Source organism: Panthera pardus, unplaced genomic scaffold (genome assembly GCF_024362965.1).
Source record: "Panthera pardus isolate Hobbes unplaced genomic scaffold, ASM2436296v1 HiC_scaffold_2, whole genome shotgun sequence".
Taxonomy (NCBI): domain Eukaryota; kingdom Metazoa; phylum Chordata; class Mammalia; order Carnivora; family Felidae; genus Panthera; species Panthera pardus.
In genome coordinates this window covers 60,595,971-60,614,741 of record NW_026526765.1, presented here as the reverse complement: position 1 = coordinate 60,614,741, position 18,771 = coordinate 60,595,971, and the positions used below count along the sequence as shown (strand labels likewise).

The window sequence follows — 18,771 nt, the reverse complement described above, 5'->3', positions numbered from 1 at the left end:
CCGGGTCAGACTCTCCAGGCCTGCCTGCACCCTGTCACTCTGAGCTCCCAGACCTGTGCAGGGTCAGGAATGAGTGTCTGTTTCCCAGGCAGGGAGTTTAAGCAGCTAGGCTAGCATGAGATCGATGCATATGTCAGGGGTGAAGGAGGGAACAGATGTTTTCTGAACAGCAAATCCATAGATGCGGGAGGTGGGAGGGGAGGGAAGGAGGGATGAAATGATTTTGCATTCTGGAGTCGGCCCTGGGGCATGATGGATGGAAGTGCTCCGTGAGACTGGGTGTGAGGGGGAGCCTGTGGAAGCACTGGGTGGGCTCCAATCCAGAGCTGTTCCCAGCGCCAGGCTGCAGGCCCGGAGGGAGGGGAGGGGTGGCCAAGGGCAGATTTTCTCCCCACTGGGGGCTGGGGGCCAAACCTGCACTGCACGCCAAACATGAATCCTGCAAATTAACCTTGAACTCCCCTGTAAGAGAAACTCCATTCCCAGAAATGTATACACTGCAGCAGGGTGTGTGTGTGTGTGTGTGTGTGTGTGTGTGTGTAAATATGCATGTAATGATGGGCATCTTAGCGGGACAACCAGGCCTGGAGTGAGAGTATTAAATCATGGCTTTAGTTCTCTGATCCTGGGCGTGGAATATACCCCATATTGCTTTTTATGACACTTATGAGGAAATAAGTGCCTCCTTCTTTACTACATATTTTATTATTTTCCCCAAACAGTATTCCTAGCAGTTTCCTCATGGGGTCTGGGGGCGGGGGAGGGATTATAACCAAGGAGAAAAAAAACACCAAAACCTTTGGAGTCAGAACGGCTGCAGTTGAAATTCTTGCTCTAATGCCTATTCTTAATGCAATTTTGAGAATCTCCACCTCTCTGAGCCTCAGTTGCCCCACTTGTAAGAATGGGGATATTTTGTGAAGGTGCTGTTATGCGGACGGAATGCCATGGCTTATATAAGGGGAGTCAACCTCACAGTGGCCCTCCAGGATGGTTTGTCTGAACTTTCAGTGATGAAGGAGGCAGTGTGTGTGTTTGAGAGGAGGGTGAGGGGGGTGGCTGGCCAGAGGGTGTGACTAACAGGCTGCCTGGGAAGTCACTGGGCCCAATACTTCCTCCAGTGGGGTAAATGCCACCACAGAGACCCTCTGGGCTGCATTTTCATTTCCTAATGCCATCTCTGTGGTAGAGGGTGGTCTCAAAGGCAGAAAATCCTCACACGCTTCTCTGCAAGTGGGGAGAGGAAGGAAGGGTGGGCCAGGCCAGGACCCTCAACACCTGTGAGATTAGATCAGGCGTGGCATCTGGGATGGAGACTTTTTAATGAAAAGCTCTTACATTTATTGGAGAGAGAGGCCGTCTGGCATTCCCATGCTGCTGAGACTTCTCCTCAGCTCTGGAGTCAAGGGGGAGCCTCCAAGTCCTTCTCCTCTCCAGCCCCATCCCTCAAAGCATGAACAACTCTCCAGCCTGGGCCTCTGTGCTTAGTGGAGCTGAGAGGGCAGGGGGCAGGCAGGGAGCTTCCCCTTGGGCAAGCCTCAGACTTCTTGTGTGTCACCCAGGGGGTGCTAAACACGATAGGCTGATTCAAAACAGACCCCCTAAGTCTTCAAGTCAAACCAAGGTACTGTAGGCTTTGGCGGATGGCTGCTTGAGGCCCATGAGCTTGCCCACGGTGTCACCCAGGCCCTTGGGCAGTGGCAGGGGGACCTGGAGCTTTGTCGCCTTTCTGGGATTTGCAGTGACCTCAGCCCCTTCCCAGCACAGCTTGTCATCGTGTGAAGCAATGCCAACTTTTCGGGCATAGGCAGTGGCAGTCTGGAACATTCTCACCCTAAACTGGTGTGGGTCAGACAATCTAATGCTCATTCTGATGGAGGAATGCAGGAGATTTGCTACTGGCAGAGGAAATCTGCTTATAGGGGCTCAAGAACCAAGGGACCTCCCAGTTCAGGAGGAATGTGACCTAGTGGGCTGCCCCATGAGGGTTCCATCCCAGGTGGGGCAAGTGCTCTCAGCCTGGGCCTCAGGCTGCTGAAGATGAAGGGGGATTAATGATCCAGAAGGCCAGAGAACCAGGCCTGCAGATACACATATTCTCTCTTCATTATAAAATAATTTTTTCTTATGTTGTTCAGGGCCATTAACAGCTCTGTCACAGTAGCATTCTTTGAGAGCCGCTGAACAAATGGTGAGTGAGCTATGGGAAAATGCTGGAGAACCGTTCCCATTCCTGACTGTCTTCCCTGTGAAATCCACATGTATACACACACACAAACCAAAGTCAGGGCACAGCCAGGGCCACAGTCCACAACAGCTCCCTGGGAGGACACAGGCCGCAGCTCCTGCTACAGCCACCAGTTACCTTCTTCCTGGTTAAGTCACCTGCGGCTCTGTCTCTGGTTCCCAAGTTCCCTGGGCCATGAACATGGCCTCACGTGCTAGCTGCAAGGGAGTCTGGGAAAGTGAGTATCTGGCCTTCCAGGCTTCTCAGTTGGGAAGCCGACCCTGTCTCCCACTGAACACAAAAATGGAAGAATTTCTCAAACCAAGGAAGTGTTTTCAAAGGCTGAAGTAGCCATAGTAATCCCAACCCTCAAAAGCTAAATGTCACTACATGCATCTTGTGTAACAACCCCCCTGCAATGTGCCACCCAGGCTTCTTGGGCCGCAGCCCTGGTGAGTCCAGCTTCTGACCCCGGTCTGGGCAGCAGGAGGGCAGGGAGGCCCAGGGGAACATTCCTTGGGCCCACAGAGTCAGGGACGGCAGCAGCAACCCCTTCCCAGGCTTGCCCTTCCCTGTGTGAGTGTCCTGCCCCCGTCCTACCACAGTTAACTGGACGTGGGGCTGATAGAGCCTCCCTCCCAGCAGCATCCACTCCTCCATGGTGGGTTTCCAGGCTCATAGGCTGGGGAAGTGACACCTCCTCAGGGTGGTGTGAGAGCAAGTGGCATTCCCGAGCCCCAGTTTCCCTATTTCCTGAGTACAGGTGCTCAGACCTAGCCGACAGGGTTATTCTAAGGATTAAAGGAAGTAAAGACTTTAATAGGCTGAGCATAGCACCAGCACGCACACAGTCCATTCTCCACAACAGCTTCAAGTGGCCACACCTCCCCTTGGCTTCAAACTTTCCAGGGACACCCAAACTCCTCCCCATGCACTGCAAGACCCTGCAGGCCTAGGCCAGCCTCCTCTCTGACCTTACCCCGTGCCACTTACCCCAGCACGCACTACACTTGGGGCCTCTTGTTCTGTTCCATCCAGAGAGGCGGTTCCCATGGTGGGGAGGGGTGGGGGGACTTTGTCTCACCCTCCAAGGTCTGTCTGCATGGTCTGGATGTTTGCAGCCTGGCTGTGGCTCCGGGGCTCCAGGCGGCCTCCTAGCAGTGCGGCCCAGTTCCCCTCCCACCTCGGCTCCTGTGCAGTAGGTATTTCGAATGCTTTGCCCTCCCTGAAATCACTGTGACAGAAGGCGGAACGAGACCTCCTGCTGCCCAGGATTCTGGCGAAAGCTTAAAATCCGGGACAATGGCTGGGAAGCAGCTCTGTATACATAAATAGAACCGAGCTTGTTGGATGCACGTTAGACTTGCTGAGAGAAAGTGGGATGGGTTTTGTGACCATCTCCCTCCCAGATATACAAGCAAAGGCCAAGCATTCCCAAGGGGATAGAAGGAGCTTTGCAGCGGTAGAGAGCGCTTTGGACTTCCTCCTTCCCCTCCAGGCAGGGGTGCTCCCCAGGCCACAGCTCAGTAGAGGGCAGTGGGGAGAGCCCCTCCCAAAGATGAGAGTGTTCGTGTGAAGAGGAGCCCTGAGCTGGACATACAGGCCTGAAGTGTGGTGACAGAGCCTGTGAGAGAGCTTCCGGTGTCCCTGGGGACTGGGGGTGTCTGTGGACATAGAGCCTGGAGGCTGAACCCCCGCTGGAGAATTCAGGAGGCTGGGACACACGGAAGCAGCCTAAAGAGAGAGGCCGGCTGGGCGGGCTGCACGCCTGCCATCTGGTAAGGCAAGGTTAGGAGTTTCCTGTGGCCAGGGGCACTCTGAGGAAGGTAGACAGGCTGCCCAGGCAGCTGCTGCCAGGCGAGAGGGGCCAAGCAGGGGCGAGGGGGGCCAGAAGTGGGGGGCATGGGGAGCTGACAGGGGCATCTATCCACAAAAGCCCGGCAAAGAGCCCTCCACCCAGGAGCCCAATGCCTGTAGCGCACCAGGTCACAGAGTGTCGCAGACAGCCCGTGTTGGCCCAGAGAAAGTCCCCAGCAGCCCCAGCCAAGTCCGAAGACCTTTCCTGGTCTCTCTTTGCCAGGCGTCCTCCTGCCAGGGCCAGAAGCAGGAAGGCAAGGAAGCAGAGGGAAGTGTGGAAGCTCCTTTCCAGGTCTGAGTCTGTGGCCGTATCTTGCTTTTCCCAGCTTCCTGTCACTGGTTTCCTGTGTATCCAGGAGATGGACACCTCTGTCCTACAGCAGATTCCCTCAGCTAGGGACGGAAGCACAAGGTCCCAGGAAGCAGGGTGTACAGGCTGTTGGCCAAGAGGATTCCTGGGTCCATGAGGAGAGTCCCTGTACTGCTCTCAGTTTCAGACCACTTAAGAAAGAGCAGAAACCATTCCCTGGAAAGCCAATTAATGTGGGTGAATCTGCATATCTAAATGGGTTTATGAAAATTGCGACAAGCTCCCTGTAGACTCGGGGGTGGGTTCAGGCATGGTGAGTATGTGAAGGTTTTTTATTAGTTAGGATGCTTCTTTTATTTCTCCCCAAATTTAACTTTATCTGGTTTAAGTAATAGAGGGCATTCACTAGCTCCTGGATCTAAGGTGTCCAAATACAGATTTCAGGTATGGTTCGATCAGCCCTCAGCATCATTTTCTGTAATGCTTGCTTCATCCTCAAGTTAGTTCTATTAGGGACTCATGGCGAGTCCCTCCAAGGTAGTAAAATGGCTGTAATAGCCCCAGCCCTCATTTTTGCACTAAACTCCTTCCAGAGAATGCTTCTGTCTTCCTAATCAACAAACTAGATTTCTGAGCTCAAATCTTATTGAACCAGTTAGGTCTTGGACCTTCCCTACACCAGTGGTTAAGGCCAAGGGAACCAATGGGATTAAACTGCTGGGTGCACACCCACTGGAGCCCCCTTCCAGAGCCGGAGGTGGGGTGATGTCATCTCAGCTGGGACAGCACAAGGCAAGGGCGGATGGATGTTGAGAAGACACCCCAATGTCCACCATAAAGTTCTCCTGGGGGAAAGAACATGGAAACGATGTTCTTTGGGCAAGTGCTATGAACCAAGCCCTATGTTAGTTTTTACAACACACTGCACGGTATGTGTTTTTATTTCCGTTTTTGAAATGAATAAACTGAGACTCAGAGGTTTGTAGTTCATAACACTCTTGAGGTTAGCAAGGGGTAAGCTCTGGGTCAGGGCCTTGGGTCACTTGCCCCGGCTCCTGCCATCCGCTGAGGGGGTTCTGGCTCTGTTGCTTCCCTACCTCCATCTCCTTCTTTAGGCCTTTCACCCTTCCTCCCATCTGGAAGTCTGTGATGGGGGATGCCGGCACAGTTAGGTCTGAAGATCCCTAGCTCAGAATCCAGTGTTAACTGTGGCAGGAACTTGCAGAATCCTGTAGTTTTCCCTAGCACCATGAACTATCATTCCCCTTACAGGCTGTTAGGTAAAGGCACAGAGAGGGCAAGAGGTTTTATTAAGGTCACACAGCAACTAATTAAGGGGCAAGAACAGCAAAAGCGAGAAGGCCTGAGTTCTGATCATGACTTCTCTCAACTGCTTTCGGTTGTCTCTGGTGTTTGGGGCCGACACAGCATAGGAACCTAGTGTTTCTGTCCTGGATGCTGGTGGACACTGCCAGTACCTTCAGTCCAGCTTCACACATGGGAATCACTTTGTCCAAGTCTGTGTCACCCTGGGTCTGACTGTGAGCTTCTCAGGGCCTGCCAAGAACTCCGATCCAACAGACCTCCTGGTGCGCCTCCTGCCCAAAGTCTCCCAGTAAGGCTCTGTCTGGGTCCATTAGGCCCCGACCCCTCAATGAATGCCCTGCAAGAGGCAGGGCTCACTCTTCCTGGGTTACAGATGAGTAAGCCAAGGCTCAGAGAGTTCAATCACTTGTCCTGAGTCATGAGGCAGGCTACGAACTTGGATCACACACTGGTGCCTGACTCTGCCAACTTTGGCTGAGGCACTGGGGAAGGGTTTAATGAGGAGGCGGCATTACATCTGTTGGGAAGGGAGAGGAGAACGTTAACCAATCAAAGGGTCCCCTTCTCATTGGTACAGTGCTTTTCAGATCTCTTGCCCAGAGAGTCACTCACTCATTCATTCAATCATCCATCCCTTCAATAACTATTTATTGAGTGTCTACTATGTACCAGGCACCATTCAGGTTCTAAGGCTACAGTGATGGACAAGTCAGGGTCTCTGTCCTTAAGAAGTTTCTGGTTAGGTGATGTTTCAACAACAGTGTGAGGCAGCCCAGATGTCAAATTGTCATCCCCATTTGACAGCCTAGGAAATTGAGGCTTAGTCAAATGATGTGACTGGTCTAAGGTCACACACATAAATTGAGTACCATTACTAGGATTTGAATTTCAGTTCTCCAGTCCCTTCAGTTATACTGCCCTGACCACCAATGAGATGGCAAAGGAGAAAATGTCAGTTTTCTTTTTCTTCTTCCCTCCTTCTCCTTCCTTCCTTCCTTCCTTCCTTCCTTCCTTCCTTTCCTTTCCTTTCCTTCCTTCCTTCCTTCCTTTTTTGGCATAAAAATATAGAGAAGATTGTGTATCTTTACTAGGGTCTATGTGGAGAGTTGCAGCCACAGGGGACACTCCCTAGGCCTGGGGACCCTCCCTGAAGGTTCCAGAACTTTGCAACCAAGGTCCTTGTAGGGAAACCGTTAACACACATGTAAGTCATTGCAGCCAACCCGGGGTTTTTAATCAGGCAGCATTTAAACTGTCCCATTTTGTCTGTGATTGCGCCGGATGTTTACATCATTTGTAATGAGACAAATTGGGACAAATTGCCAAGGACACTTATGTAAATGAAACCAACAGAAATGTTCCCATCTCCAGTGGTCCGTTGGAGGCCTTCTTTCACTCTCTCTTTCCTTTCTCCCCAGGGATGTTTAGGGGGAAAAACTGGTGCTTTATATTCTGAAAACCTTCTCCCTGGGCAAACAGAACATTCCCTATAGGGCAACTGCTTCACATCTCTGGTTGTAATTCTCTCCTTCGTCTTATTTACTTTCTCCTCCACCTCAAAGGAAAAGTAAGTGCACAATAAATGCGATTGCTTTAACTTGCTCGTCTTTGTCTTTCCTGCACAGAGGGTGGGTAAGACCTGCATTTCCTGGAGTCTGTCTGCAGAACCTTTGGCGGGCCATAAAAAAAGATGGGTAATTCCATTGAGTTTAGGGAACAGGGCTACTGAAATTAACCCAGTCTTTCCCGCAGGGGAGCCTTTGCTGTGTATGAGCAATGGGACTTTCCAAGAGTGGATGTGGTTTATAGGATCCAGAGTTCCCTTTGTAGGAGACCTCTTATGGAATTGGTCATGAGCAAAACCAGCTTTGCAAAAAGTCAAGGGACATTAAAATATAGAGAAGGCATGCTAAAACGCGTCATCTCCGGGCACGTGGGTGGCTCAAGTCAGTTGAGTGTCTGACTCTAGATTTCGGCTCAGGTCATGCTCTCATGGTTCCTGAGATCCTTTTTGACAATGCAGAGTCTGTTTGGGGTTCCCTCTCTCTCCCTCTCCCTCTGCCCCTCCCCTGCATGTGCTCGCTCTCTTTCTCTCTCTCAAAATAAATAAATAAACCCCCCCAAAAAGAAAGAACATTTATAAGCACTAGGTGCTTCCACACGTGTTCTCCAATTCTCAAAACTACGTTTTGCAACTCGAAATATCATCGTCGCTTTTGGGGGAGGCTTGGTGGGAAAAGGGTCCCATAGTCAGCCATTGGTGGAGCCAGGATATGAATACGAATTTGCAGATTTCTGCTACTCCAAAGGCTAAAATTATATTTCTTCAAAGGCTGCTGCCACTACTAAAGTAACCTGCTCCCACACATCCCCGTTCTGCCTCTTCTGAGGTGACACAGCTCTCTGAGCTTTCTGGAGGAGAGATAGTAGAACCACCACCAAAATGAAATAAAGAATAGACACTGTTTATTGAGCGCTTACTATGTGCCAGACAGGACTTAACCTGCATCAATTCAATTAATCCTCACAGCACCCATACGAGGTAAGTATTATTATCACCCCACTTGACAGATAAAGAAATCAAGGCAGTTCAAGTAGCTCAAGGCCCCAGCAGCACATGGTGAGATCTGGATTCAAGTGCCAGACTCAGCTGGCATTCCTCTGATCCCACGGCTGTGTAGGGTGCCAGGCGGTAGAGAATTCGTTTTGCCCTTCCTGCAACTTTGGGGGAAAACCTCACACTGCTGGGATTCTCTCTGCAAGAAACGAGCAAGATCATGATTGTAATGGGGATGGTTTTTTTTTTTTTTTTTTTAGGACAGACAATTAATCAGGAGTATTAATGAAAATGCCAACTCTATTATTGCAGAAACTTAAGTAATTTATTGGGAATTGAACTCAGGCCATTAAAATGTTATTATGGGCTTGTCAGTCGGTGCTGGCGTGCTTCTGTTACGGAACCACTGCCTTAATGAAATTGTTCGGTGTTCCTGATTGAGAGCTGATGATGTCTGGGTGTGCTGTACCGGGGGGGTGACTTCCCACAAATGCACGTGGCGCTGGATCTCCAGGCTGGGGCAAAACAGCCACCACGTTCTGTCTTGCTTTAACCACCTGTGAGGCTCCTACTATGCACCAGGCACGGACAAGGAGAAGTACACAACGTAGACGCAGGCCCATCCCTCAAGGAGCTTGTAAACCTATGTGGGAAATCCATGCACAAAGATGGTGGCACGAATGTCAGGACAACAGCAAATGCAGCGATGTGAGGAAACTCAGTTCTGGCTCACGGTGGACGGGAGGCTTCCTGTAAGAGATGTCTCCATGCAAAACACATTTCTGTCCTGCTGAGTTGTTTTTCTCCCCTAAAATCCAATGGGACTGATTACAAAAATGTGTCATATGAAGGCTCTAGTGTGCAGCACACCCCTCAGTGGGGATAACAGCATCCCCACGGGGGTGAAAATTGGTTCTTCCCAGGGATGCAGGTGTGTGTGAAAAAAAAAAATCTTACTCTTACTATGTTTAAAGCACAGCTATCCATGTAGTACATAAACGGGAATAGAGTATATTTCTGGTATCAAAATTGCATTAGTGATCACCACTAATTTGGTGAAAGGGCAGGTTAGAAAAAGAGACAAGCCTCAGCAGAGGAAGGGAGATTGAAGCTGGAATTTTAGGGCAAAGCAGGTGTTTGCCAGGTGGAGACAGGTGATCTGAGGACAAAGAGATCTGACACGATAGTCACTGAATTGTGAGAGGTGGACACGGCTCTGGGTCGGGGGTCTTTAGCAGGAGACAGTCGTGATCAGCTGTGAATTCTAGAAAAACCTCTTTGCTGGGTGAAGAGTGGATGGTTCCAGAACTCAGTCCAGGACCTGAAGGGGCTGTTGCAACAATCCAGGGAGAGGCAGAAAGACTTAGGGGGAGCAGAGCCCACAGACTGATTAGCCCTTGGGGGTAGATGGGGAGTCAGCCCTAGGTTTCTGGCACACCCAAAGAGAGCAGAGCAGGACACAGAGCCACTGTCTGAAAGAGGGTAGACCATGGGTCAAACTGAGTTCCCTGAATTATGCTGGCCACATTCGCTAAAAGCTGAACCTAACCTCGTTAGTCCGGGGCAGGGCCATCAGTCTGTTCTCCTGCCTCCCTGACAACGACACTCCACACCATTAAATGAATTTGCTCCTTCTCCCTAGACTCAGGAAAATGGGAGCAATCTCTGGGGAGGGCTGTCTGATCCCTGACCTCCGGTTCACCCCAAGGAAGCAGTGCCTTTTCAGTTCTGTAGGCAGAGGGCCTGTTTGCTGTCATTTGCTGTCACTGAGGTTCCCAGGCTGTGTGAACCTCCTCTCCAGTCACCCCCGTTAGTCTCAGAAGGGGGGAGCGAGTGCTTCTTCCTCCTGATGGCTTAGTTCGCTAATTGCGTTTAATTCCTCCGCACTGTGCCCAGCAGGGACCGGCTGTGAGCTGCCAGCATTCTGGGAAGCTGGCTGGCCCAGGCCCTTGGAAGCCAGGCCTGTGGCTGGGCAGGAGATCTGGGAGAGGCAAGTGGGGGGCAGCGGCTCAGAGCGGGAGTGTGCTTTCTGCCAGGTGTTTTCTGGAGCTGATGCCTGCCTTTGGCCTCCTGCCCCTTCTGAGTGGTAACTGGGCGTCTGTATGTCCAGTTCCCCGTGGACCATAAGCTTGCTGAGGACAGGGATTCTGCCATGGACATCTTTGTCTTCAGGATCTGTCCAAACCTGCCACAGGGTGAACAGCCAGTAAATGTCTGTGCATAAATCAAGGGGTTTATTCACTAGAATGTAAGCTCCATGCGGGCAGAGATTTGTGCCTATTGTGTGCTGCTGCCTCTCAGCACCCAGTGCAGTGCCAGGCAAGTATTTAATAAATACACACGGAGTAAGTGAATGAGCACATCCTCCCTCTCAACCACCCTGCAAGGTGGATGTGGCAGATCGCATCGTTTATCGTAATGTTTCACTCCCTCCTTTTCCAGCCCCACTGACTCAGGGTTTGGCTCTGTGACTTGCTTTGGCCAATACAGTGACTGGGAACCCCGGCCTGACTCCAAAGTCCCTGCCTTTCCTGTGTGAGCTGCTAGGTCAGGAAGGGTTTACATTGGGAGTGGGGCAGGGTGGGCTTTGGAGGTGGGTGTGCTGGCTTCCTGGAAGGTAGCCGTGGTCGTGGACTCCAGGAAAGAAGGGAGGCTGCACAGATACATGTCTCTGTGGCCCCGACCCCGAGTGGGTTTGGTACCTCCCCACAAGGGCTATATGGATGGTTCCACATCATCTGACCTTTTCTTGCTCTGAGCAACTGACCCTAACTCTCTGCCCTTGGACTCTTGCTACACTCTTTCGTGGCCTGGTTTTCATGGGAATTAACTTCACTTTTCAGAGATGCTGTGTGGTATGGGGTAGAGAACTGAGCACCAGGTGTGGACAGCTGGAGTACTGGATCCGCGGAGGTCTCTCTAGGGACCCCAGAGAAGCAAAGCCCCTCTCAGCACCTGGGCTTTCACAACTGTGAACCAGGGGTTTGAACCACATGAGCTCAAATGCCTGGCCCTGCTCGGATGCTGAAAGCTGCCTTCCTTCCCCACGTGCACTGGGGCTGAGAGCCATCTCTCCTCGAATCCAGGGAGCCTGAGAGAGCAAGTCTGAGATCCTCAGGAAACAAGTGGTAAATCAGAGTCAAACTGCCAAGCCAGAGACCTGGAATCAAGTCCTACCTTTGGGGCTTCTTCCCTGTGTGACTTTTGAAAAGTCAGCTCATTTGGGGGACCTCAGTTTCCTGGTGCAGAATATGGGCAATCATAGCTAGAGTGCAGAGTTGTTGAAGAGGCAAAACGAGATGATTTATGTGAAAGAACCCGGCCCATACTAGGAGCTCATGAAGTTTGAAATAGGCATCTCTAGAATAGACCTCCATGGAGAATGGGGGGCATCCCACTATTGATGGTGGCAGGAGACACGGATACAGGCTGGCGGCTTGCATGATTCACTCCATCAGTTTATCATCATTGGGCCATTTGTTAAGTATATTAGCAGCCATTTAAACACACTGCCCATCAGCCCACTGAATTTTTAGAACAACTCCACAGAATAGGTAGAATATTCTCTCATTTTCTACACGAAGAAACTGAAGCACAGGGAGGGAGGGAATTTTGGAAACCGACCAAAGCCACTCAGTTAATGAAAGGCGTAGCCAGGATTCAAATCTGGGTCAGCCTGGCTCCAAAGTCCTGGCTTCTACCAGCTATGCAAGGATGCTCGCCGGGCTTCTCAGTCTCAGGGCTGTGCAGGAGCATGAAGCCAGGCCATCGTACTGTGTGTCCAGAGACACTGCTTGGGCCCTCTGGAGCTGCTTTCACTGAACTGTGCCTTCCTAAGTCTCCATGGGTCGACACTGAGGGGAAACTTAAGGAACCAGCCCTTGCACGTTCACGATGGTGTTTACAATGGGGATTTGGTTAGATAATCGCAAAGGGCTTACAAGAAATCTTTCCTAGACATCCACATCAGGAAATAGTGTGTTCTCATTCTAAGGTAAGTGGTTCACAGGTTGGAATGGGTTATCACCATCACCTGGAGAGCTTGTTAAAACACGGATGGCTGGACCTCACCCCCAAATTCTGGGCTGGAGCATGAGAATTTGTACATCTCACAAGTGCTCAGGCGATGCTGAGGCTACCGGCCCGGGGACCATATGTTGAGAACCACTCCTGTGGAGATTTGCATAACAGACCTTGCTTCCTTCTTTGCAGTGGCAGCAAGGAAGCTCACAGCCAAGTGGCCAAGTCAGGAGCCACTCCAGGAGCGTTTTCCATTCTAACTTTATGCCCGGCTTCCCTTTATTTTTCCTATGTGCATTTGCCCATTTGTCACAATTTCCTCCCTCACAAAAACGAGCAAACCTGCATTTAAAAAAATTTTGTTCAACTGTATGTCTGTACACATCACCAAAAACCTTGTGCAATGCATGAAAAAATATGCTATCGAAAGTTTCAGTGAAGGAGCTAAGAGCTTAGATTGCAGCGTTAGGCTGACAAGGGATTCAAATTCAACCCCTTTATGCATCAGTTTCCTCATCTGTAAAATAATAACTTCTGCCTCATAAGCCCTTTGCAGAGACTGCATGCGGTAACACACGCAGTGAAGTGCTTAGCACGGTGCCTGACATAGCTCGATAAATGGAAGTGATTATTATAATTATGATCGGGGAAAAAAATAGCCTCGTGGCTGTCATTGATCTCTGTTGACTCTCCCATGTGACTGGAAAGAAGAAAGGAAGCGCTTTCTCATTGTGCGCGATAAGAAGTCGCCGTGGGGAAACAGCTTTCTCTTTTCTGGTCTTTGCTTTCTACGGTTCTGCAGGAGACACCGTGAACAACACACACCGCGGTGATCAGCTTCTCCTGCCCAGAGCATGACACTGTGGGGAGCACTGGGAGACCCCATTATACTGCTACCACACTGGGAGGAAGCAGACATCTCCCTGTGGGAAAGTGATGAAAGGTAATGATGAAAGCACAGAACCCAGGCCGACAGAGCCCTCACTCTGAGCCAGAGAAGCTTCCCTGCCTCCACCCAGGAACATGCTTCCGACGAGGGCCTTAATCCTGGGTTTTAAACTTTTCCTCCAGCAGAGAAGCCTTTCCTCCTGCAGAAGGAGCCATATGGCCTTGTGGCTGTCATTTCCCTGAACAAAGTGCGGTCACCGAATTTCACCTTCATGCTAATTTCATTATGAGTCTGTCAGGTAGACAGAGTTCTCCCCCTTTTATGGATGAGTAAATGGAGGCTCGGAGAAGCAGAGGTCACACACGGTGCCATCTGACTTCAGCAGCCATCTTCACATGACTATAATGTGTAATCCAACAAATCTGCTGCCTCTGGGTTCAGAGCTCGTCCAGCTGGATGCATGCCCCTTCCCCTTCACCACACTTTATTCTTCTCTCGGGTTTGCTTATCAACAACAATGATGGCTGGATGAAAGAGGCCTTATCTGGAATGAGGTTAGCTGTGTCCTCATTCTCAGGAGAGTCTGGGTCCTGGGCAACAGCTGTGGGAGGCTGGGGAAGGGGCAGGATATGGGGTGTGTATCAGACAGAACTCCACTCTTTCCCTGTCCCCCCCTCTGCTAGCCATAGCATAGGCCGTCAGGTGCAAACCTTCCAGATAGCATCCAGGTGACCCAGACAGGCCCTAAGTCAAGGGACGTGACCATGGAAGACCTAATGGAACAACAGGTGGGAACCACGTGCTGAATTGTAGTGGAGGGAGCACTGGACCTGGGCTCAGAAAACCCAGTTCTAGCCCTAGTGCTCCTGTTTGCTAAAGGTAGTATGATCCTGTGTATGACCTGAGTGTGAAGCAGCCACTCCAGACAGCCCAGTTTCCAGCTTCACACCCATCTTGAGGCCATATCCTTCATTCCATCCTTCCTACAACAGGCTGAATAATGGCCCCCAAGATGTCCTTATCATAATCCCTTAAAGCTGTGGATGTTCCCTGATACAGCAAAGACTTTGAAAATGCAACAAAAATAAGGGTATTGAGATGGGACACCACCGAAGATTATCCAGGAGGGCCCTAAATGAAATCCCATGTGTCTTTATAGGAGGAAGTCAGAGAGAGGTTTGACACATTCAGAAGAGGAGGAGGCAATGTGGCCAAGGAGGCACATGTTGGAGGGATGCGGCCACAAGCCAAGGAAGAGTGGTCGCCACCAGAAGCTGGGACCGGCAAGGAACAGATCTCCCCTATAGCCGTTGGAGGGCATGAGGCCATGACAACACTTTGATTTCTTGACTTCAGCCCAGATATACTGATTTCAGATTTCTGACCTCCAGAATGGTGAGAGAATTCATTTCTGTTTCTTGCAGCCCATCTACTTTGTGACTATTTATTATAGCAGCCACAGGAAACATATACACTCCACACACAGATTCAATTCTAAAAGCACTGGCAAATCGGGAGGATTTTACTGAGTTTTATGGGGAGTGCGAAAAATAATTCACATCGAATCTGATAGAGCTAGAAATTAACCAGACTCTGCATTAGAGATCTCTGTCCTAATCACTCAGCTATAACCTTCACCTTGTCTCTATACAACCCTTCTGTGACCCTGGAGTGTCCTGGACGGTTCATCTACTGCCATCTTCAGGCAAACAAAAGGGCCTTCCTTGAAACAGAGCACTCAGGAGGTGGGGATTGACTGCATGTAAGAAGACACTGCATATTTTTGGCCATGAGTGAAATGAACACGGACTTTAGAGGCAGACAGATCCAGAGTCGTCCTCCAGGCTCTGTCCTTCACTGCAGGGTGCCTCATGACCTCGTCCGCTAAGCGGGGGTTGGGATACCTACCTCTTAGGGTCATTGCAAAAAAAGGAGAGGGCCCTAGCCCTGGGTTTGGTATATATTCATCACATATTGTAAGGATTCACTCATTCATTCTTCACCTCTGCTCTATGAATTAGGAGTTGTTGCCACGATTCCACTTCATCCATGAAAAAATGGAGCCACAGGAGGCTAAAGATAGGAATTGAAAGTGACTATGGCTCATAAGTGGATCCAAACCATGGCGGTTCAACTACACGGCCATACCCTTTGCCTTTCAGGACTCGGAGGAGAGCCAGATGGGGTCGTCCTGTTGAGAACGTAAGACAGGAATCGACCGTGTCTGGGCACGCGGCTGAACCGGGCGTGGTCCCTCCATGGGCCTCGGCAAGGGGACCCGAAGCATTTCCTCTAACAGAACACACCCCAGGGGAAGGGAGCATGTAGGAGGAGCAGGGCAGTGAGAGGGAAGCATTGTGGCATCTGGCCCCAGCCAAGGGCACTGCCTCGTGGGAGGGAACCATTTCTCGGACAAAGCAGTGCTTCAGGGGAGAGGAACGAGAGCAGCAGGAGAAAGAAACAGCTGATGCCGCATTCGTAGCTGACGTGGAAATACAAGCCGGGGGCATTTAAATTATGATTGTGGCTATGGCCCCACTGACACAGGCTGGTGAGGCAACGGTTATGAATTTTAATAAGGGTTGTTCTAAGGACTAAATGAGGTCGTGCACGTGTACTAGATGTGTCACATGGCCTGCCATGCCCGGTCCCCAAACTGCCAAACCCACAGGAAAGGAGTCCGAGATGGCCAAATTCAGGCCATGGGACTCCAGGCCCCTCCCACCCTCCTGTTCCTCAGCAAACTGACTGGCGAGCAAACATGGTCAGCATTTCACAGGCTGTGGACAGAGACTGGTGCCCGCTGAGGTTAAAAAAAAAAAAATGTGCTGCACACACATGAGGGCGCCTGTAATTTTTTACAACGGAGGACAGAAAGTCTCGGCAGGGATGTGGCAATGTTAGGACCCCTGTCCGTTGCTGGCGGGAATGCAGAGTGGTGCAGCCGCTGTGGGAAGCGTTGGCACTGCCTCAGTAAGTGAAACTCAGAGCCATGACTGGCAACTCCACTCTCAGGCACACACCCGAGAGAAGTGGAAACAGGTGCGCAAACAATAATGGGCACATGAACGTTCATAGCAGCACTATGCGCGAGAGCTAAAAGGCGGAAAGATCCCAAGTGTCCATGAATCAATGAATGGATAAATGAAGGGATAAACTGTGGTCTGTCCATGTTACGGGATATTACCCTGCTGTAAAAAGGAATGGAACACTGATGAATGTATACTATGGATGACCTTCTGAAAAAATTTTTTTTAACATTTATTTATTTGAGACAGAGAGAGAGAGAGAACGAGCAGGGGAGAGGCAGAGAGAGGGAGACACAGAATCCAAAGCGGGTCCAAGCTGTCAGCACAGAGCCAATGCGGGGCTCAAACTCACGAACTGTGAGATCATGACCTGAGCTGAAGTCGGACACTTAACTGACTGAGCCACCCAGGCGTCCCTACCATGGATGACTCTTGAAAACAGGTACCAAGTGAAAGAAGGGAGACACACAAGGCCACGTGTGGGATTATTCCACTAATGTGAAATACTGTAATAGGCAGTTCCACAAAGACAGAAAGCAGACGGCTGGTTGCCAGGGGCTCGGGGAAGGGTTGCTTAAAGGGTACTGGGTTTCCATTTGGGGGTGATGACACAGTTTGGGAACTAGACTGTGGTGACAGTTGCACAACATTGCGAACATACTTAATGCCACTGAAGTATATACTTTAAAATGGTGAAAACAGCCAATTTTACCTTATGCATATTTTGCCACAATAAAAAAAATAAAGATGGGTTGGGTCTATCTGGTTTTCCCCCTATCTGCCACAGAAATTGTTAACTGAGAAATGACAAGAAAATAGAGAAATAGGAGCACAGGCTTGATAATCTTGAGGAAGAGTGGGGCCAGAAGGGCTCAAGGACCTGCTACAGTCATAAGGACGCAGGAATCGGGATGCGCGGAGACAAGATGGAGAAGAGGGGGCAGGCAGCTGGCGCCGGGGGCATGGCAGAACATCTGGAAAGACCCACGAGCTCCCACTGCTAAGGTGGTTCACCTCATTCTACAAGGGCAGAACTGGGGTTCAGAGAGGCGAGCCCACCCTATGCTGCCCACTGACTCAGAGCTGAAAGTCAAACTCAGGTGGTTAACCTCTGTGCCACACTGCACTCCAGGTTGGGTCGTCCTGCTGCCTGGGTCACTTTCTGAGCTGGAGAAGGGAGCCGGGGAGACTCAGTGGCCCAGAGAACTGGATCTGTTGGGGAGAGAGGCACTGCAGGCCGCCAGTGCAAATGGCCCTTTGTTTCTCTGCCAAGAGGCTGTTTGCAGAGACCTTCCTGGCCTCTGGGATATACGTGCACGCGTGCATTAGCTGGTCCTCTCCTGGGGGGCCAAACCTGTCTTGATGCAGTTCTCAGTCATTGCAGCTGGGTGACAGACTAAGTCAGGGAAGCGCAGATCTGGGATATGCCTAAGCCGCCCTGTGTCAAGGGCTCCCAAAGGTAGCTCCTGAAGGAGGGTCTCCAACTTCCATTAGGTACTGGAATGAGCAGAGAACATTATTTTTCTGTGGCTTACACTTCCTCGTGTTGGCTCCTCCTCCTCCCTTCTTGGGGACAACACAGCCCACGTTTGCACAAAGGCTTGCCATTCCCAACTGCCCTTTGGCATCTCTCCCTGCAGTGTGACATGAGCCACAGTGAAGGTCAAGATGGGCTCTGGGCCAAGGATCCTAATATCCTGCTCAGCTCAGTGTGGTGTCTGCGGTTTCCTTCTGCTGCTCTGCTCCAGACCCCCTCCACTGCTCTGTGTCCAATATGGTGCTGCCCCATGGACCTTTTAGGCAGGGCTACTGCGGCTCCGTTACACCCCACCCTATTTTTCCTAAAGGTCATGGATCAGTATGTTCCCCAATCTCATTCCAGCTGACTTTCCGTCACTGGCAACCAAAACAATCCTGATGAATAGGACCCGAGGAAATTTCCCTGAAAGCAGACGCACCCTTCATCCCAGCCCCCCAGCTCTAGCAAGTGGCGCCACCTGTTGATCACGTCAGATGCCTTCAAGGTCCCTACTATCCATCATTCCCTCCTGGGCTGATTTGACTTCCTCCGGTCTCTTGAATTTGTCCTTTTGTCTCCTCCTTAGTTCAGGACTCATGAGTTCTTGCCTTTAGCAATGTCCCAATTGGCTTCCATACCCCCAGTCTCCTCCCTTCCACCTCTTGTTTTTCCCCCAGTCTACCTTCCAATAGTAAAAGTAAAGCCAGAGTGAGTGGTTTCCCTGAAACACAGATTTTGTGCCCTGTCCTCCCTGTCAATAACACCCATGGGCTGGAATACCAAAGTCCAGGTGCTTTTGCTTGGCATTCAGGACTCTGTCTGACCTGGGCTCTGCATATCCTGCAGCCTCAGCAGGAGCCCTTTCCCTACCACATGGAATTCCCAAGTATGCCAGGCTCTCTCCCCGCCCACCCGCACTCATGCTGGCTCCTCACTGGGAAACTCGCCGTCCCCCTGTGGCTAACTGGTCACCTCCATGAGTCCTGCCCTCACTTGCCCATATTTGTATCCCTTGCCCTCCCTGGGGCTCCTACCCA

The 18,771-nt window shown here is 50.8% G+C and overlaps 1 protein-coding gene across 4 annotated transcripts in view; it reads right to left on the bottom strand.

Moving 5' to 3' along the window:
* KCNIP1 (potassium voltage-gated channel interacting protein 1) overlaps positions 1-18,771 on the bottom strand; it is a 341,949-nt gene that overhangs the window by 97,662 nt on the left and 225,516 nt on the right. The window contains exon 1 of one of the 4 annotated variants that reach the window (XM_019450274.2): positions 3,221-3,361. The exons of the other annotated variants lie outside the window; for them this stretch is intronic. The gene's annotated coding sequence lies outside the window, so the exon portion shown is untranslated. Of the gene's footprint in view, positions 1-3,220; positions 3,362-18,771 lie in introns of those variants that run through there. 4 annotated transcript variants of the gene reach the window in all.